We start from the raw sequence: 4,063 nt of genomic DNA on the forward strand, positions 1-4,063 counted from the left end.
GTTAAGGTCTAGATGATTCTGGCTTCCTTTCAGAAAGGAGACAAGGAGAGGATGCTATTTTAGATGGTTAAGGTCTAGATGATTCTGGTTTCCTTTCAGAAAGGAGACAAGGAGAGGATGCTATTTTAGATGGTTAAGGTCTAGATGATTCTGGTTTCCTTTCAGAAAGGAGACAAGGAGAGGATGCTATTTTAGATGGTTAAGGTCTAGATGATTCTGGTTTCCTTTCAGAAAGGAGACAAGGAGAGGATGCTATTTTAGATGGTTAAGGTGCAGCCCCTGGACCCTACAGTCCTTCCACTTATCGCTTCAATGTGAGGACTTTCTCCTTGTCTCTTAAATTGCTACAGCGAATAACCTCACCGAGGGACACGGTTTCTCTCTCTTCCTCTCCTCGTGATGACTTCACACACTGATGCTCTCTCTCCCTCTCTCCTTCCCATCCTTCTCCCTCACATACAAACACACACATAGAAACATACATCATGTTTTCAGAGATGCATAATATCTCCAAAAAGAAGGCGTCTGGTTTCCCACTCCAAAAAAAAAAAAACAAATGAGCATTTAGCTGTTTTTATTCCATGCAGAAGAAGAGTTCAGGTTCTTTTTTTGTCCCGAAAATTTAGGTTTGTTCTATGTAGGTTTGTTCTATGTAGGTTTGTTCTATGTAGGTCTGTTCTATGTAGGTCTGTTCTATGTGGGTTTGTTCTATGTAGGTTTGTTCTATATAGGTCTGTTCTATGTACTGTTAGAGGGATAGTTTAAACATTCCTTTAATGTAGAGCTGCTATATAGACCAAAACATACCTTTAATGTGTTGAAAGACTTATTTAAATACATGTTGACATGAAGGGGGTTGAAGAGGAGGGGAGTGAAGAAGAGAAGAGGGGAGGGGAGTGAAGAGGGGGGAGGAAGGTCTAGAGGGGGAGTGAGAGGAGGGGAGTGAAGAGGAGGTCTAGATGATTCTGGGGGTGAAAGGAGGGGGAGTGAAGAGGGGGGGGTGAAGAGGAGGGGAGTGAAGAGGAGGGGGTGAAGAGGAGGGGGAGGAAGAGGAGACAAGGAGAGGATGAATTTTAGATGGTTAAGGTCTAGGGTTTCCTTTCAGGGGGGAAAGGAGACAAGGGGGGATGCTATTTTAGGGGGGTGAAGAGGAGGGGGTGAAGAGGGGAGGGGAGTGAAGAGGGGGGTGAAGAGGGATTCTGGGGGTGAAGAGGGGGGGCAAAAGCTAGTTTTCAGAGGCAACATGTTATATGTTAAAGTTAAATGCATGTAGATACATTATGTGTGTGTGTGTGTGTGTGTGTGTGTGTGTGTGTGTGTGTGTGTGTGTGTGTGTGTGTGTGTGTGTGTGTGTGTGTGTGTGAATGTGTGTATGTGTGTGTGTGTGAATGACTGTTGTGTGTGTGTGTGTGTGTGTGTGTGAATGTGTGTGTGTGTGTGTGTGTGTGAATGTGTGTGTGTGTGTGTGTGTGAATGTGTGCACGTCACACGTCTATGTTGATGTGGGTATGGTATCACTGAGTGTGTGTGTGTGTGTGTGTGTGTATATGTGTGTGTGTGTGTGTGTGTGTGTGTGTGTGTGTGTGTGTGTGTGTGTTTGTTGTGTGTGTGTGTGTGTGTGTGTTTGTGTGTTGTGTTTGTGTGTTTGTGTATATGTGTGTGTGTGTGTGTGTGTGTGTGTGTGTGTGTGTGTGTGTGTGTGTGTGTGTGTGTGTGTGTGTGTGATGTGTGTGTGTGTATGTGTCACTGAGTGTGTGTGTGTGTGTTGTGTGGGTATGGTATCACTGTGTGTGTGTGTGTGTGTGTGATGTTGTGTGGGTATGGTATCACTGAGTGTGTGTGTGTGTGTGTGATGTTGTGTGGGTATGGTATCACTGAGTGTGTGTGTGTGATGTTGTGTGGGTATGGTATCACTGAGTGTGTGTGTGTGTGTGTGATGTTGTGTGGGTATGGTATCACTGTGTGTGTGTGTGATGTTGTGTGGGTGTATCACTGTGTGTGTGTGTGTGTGTGTGTGTGTGTGTGTGTGTGTGTGTGTATGTATGTGTGTGTGTGTGTGTGTGTGTGTGTATGTATGTGTGAGTGTGTGTGTGTGTGTGTGTGGGTGTGATGTGTCACTGTGTGTGTGTGTTGTGTGTGATGTTGTGTGGGTATGGTATCACTGAGTGTGTGTGTGTGTGTGTTGTTGTGTGGGTATGGTATCACTGTGTGTGTGTGTGTGTTTGTGTGATGTTGTGTGGGTATGGTATCACTGAGTGTGTGTGTGTGTGTGTGTGTGTGTGTGTGTGTGTGTGTGTGTGTGTGTGTGTGTGTGTGTGTGTGTGTGTGTGTGTGTGTGTGTGTGTGTGCACGTCGCACGTCTATGTTCTGTGGGTATGGTATCACTGAGTGTGTGTGTGTGTGTGTTTCACTACATTGTGTGTGTGAGGGAAGATCCTGATATACATAATGAATGAAGTAACTGGTGTTCAGGTAGAGTAATGGCCTTAATGAATGGATGACAGTGTTGAAACACTGCCAGTCTAAACCACATAAACCACATATATGTACAGTCTCCACTAGGTAACTAACTAACCACTAACTTTCCCAAAATCCCCAGGTTTTTTTCTTCCAGGAATCCCGGTTATAAAAGATTCCTCGGAATAGGTAGGAAATCCGTAATCCTCCAACCAGGATTTTTGAAAAACCTTGGAATTTTGGGAGAGACTAGAGTTTAGCTTCCCTCAGCAAGAGTAGAGCAGAAAGACAGAAAACGTGTAATTTGTTCATTAGAAAACGCTGGAATACGTTGGCACTCGTATGGACCTTGTATTCCCAGGGATTCTGACTCATATCTGGATGACAGTGTTGAAACACTGCCAGTCTAAACCACATAAACCACATATATGAGTCTCCACTAGGTAACCTAACTAACCACTAATCGTATGGACCTTGTATTCCCAGGGATTCTGGCTCATATCTGGCACTCGTATGGACCTTGTATTCCCAGGGATTCTGACTCATATCTGGCACTCAGGTATGGACCTTGTATTCCCAGGGATTCTGACTCATATCTCCAACCAGGATTTTGAAAAACCTCGAATTATGGACCTTGTATTCCCAGGGATTCTGGCTCATATCTGGAATACGTTGGCACTCGTATGGACCTTGTATTCCCAGGGATTCTGACTCATATCTGGCACTCGTATGGACCTTGTATTCCCAGGGATTCTGACTCATATCTGGAAAAACGTCACATTGTATTTGCCTTCAAGTCTTTGTGTTTTCAAAAATACCTGATGTTTTTTTTTTTCAATCAGTTATCTTTTCCTGAGTCCTCGTCTTTGCCAAAGAATCCGATTGGTTGTTACTGAAAATATTATGTCCGTGATTGGTTAGATTCTGATAATCCTCGTTGTACGGTTGGTTAATTATCTCGATGCTACTTGTCAATAATGTCATATGATGATTGGTGGATTAGGTTTAAATCACATTTGATTGATGAGCATGAAATCCATTCAAATTCATTTTTACAACGACCGCTCATTGGTCCTATCGTTTGATTGGTTAAACCTCCCTGGCGTCCCATCACCGGGTTCGCCACATTAGTCAGATTCAGATCTGTCCGATCATAAGTCTTCAAATCAAATTGTATTGGTCACATACACCTCAGCGAGTGTTCCCATTGGTCCTGAGGCGTGTACGGCGTCAGGCCCAGTTCCTCCATCTCTCTCCCATCTCCCCACAGCTCCCCTGTTGGTGGGAGGTTAGACATGCATCTGATTAACTTTAAAGAGTATTTTAAAAAAAAGAGAGAAGAAAGAAGTCAACACTTGACACTGATCTCAGTTCAGTAATGTGTTGCTTCCTGTAATACTTCAGGTTAGGATTCAGAGAAGAGTAAACTGATCCTAGATCTGTTTTTTGAGAGAAACTTCTACCCAGATTAGATGAAGTCAGTCAGTAAGTGACTCCAGAGCAGAACTGCTCTCTCTCTCTCTCCCAAAGGAGATCCATCTCCCTCCTCACCATCCACATAAATATGATGTTTTTAGCATCCAAAAGTTCAGATTTGATTAAATCG

At 43.8% G+C, this 4,063-nt stretch overlaps 1 protein-coding gene across 1 annotated transcript in view; it reads right to left on the bottom strand.

Moving 5' to 3' along the window:
* Positions 1–2,137: 2,137 nt before the first annotated feature.
* The window catches only part of LOC127920423 (uncharacterized), a 27,648-nt gene continuing 25,722 nt past the window's right edge, over positions 2,138–4,063 (bottom strand). The window contains exons 3-4 of the mRNA XM_052504509.1: positions 3,147–4,063; positions 2,138–2,805 (exon numbers count right to left, since the gene is read on the bottom strand). The exon at positions 3,147–4,063 is cut by the window's right edge and continues 956 nt beyond it. The gene's annotated coding sequence lies outside the window, so the exon portion shown is untranslated. The remainder of the gene's footprint in view (positions 2,806–3,146) is intronic.

The sequence above is a fragment of the Oncorhynchus keta genome, unplaced genomic scaffold (assembly GCF_023373465.1).
Source record: "Oncorhynchus keta strain PuntledgeMale-10-30-2019 unplaced genomic scaffold, Oket_V2 Un_contig_1948_pilon_pilon, whole genome shotgun sequence".
Classification (NCBI taxonomy): Eukaryota; Metazoa; Chordata; class Actinopteri; order Salmoniformes; family Salmonidae; genus Oncorhynchus; species Oncorhynchus keta.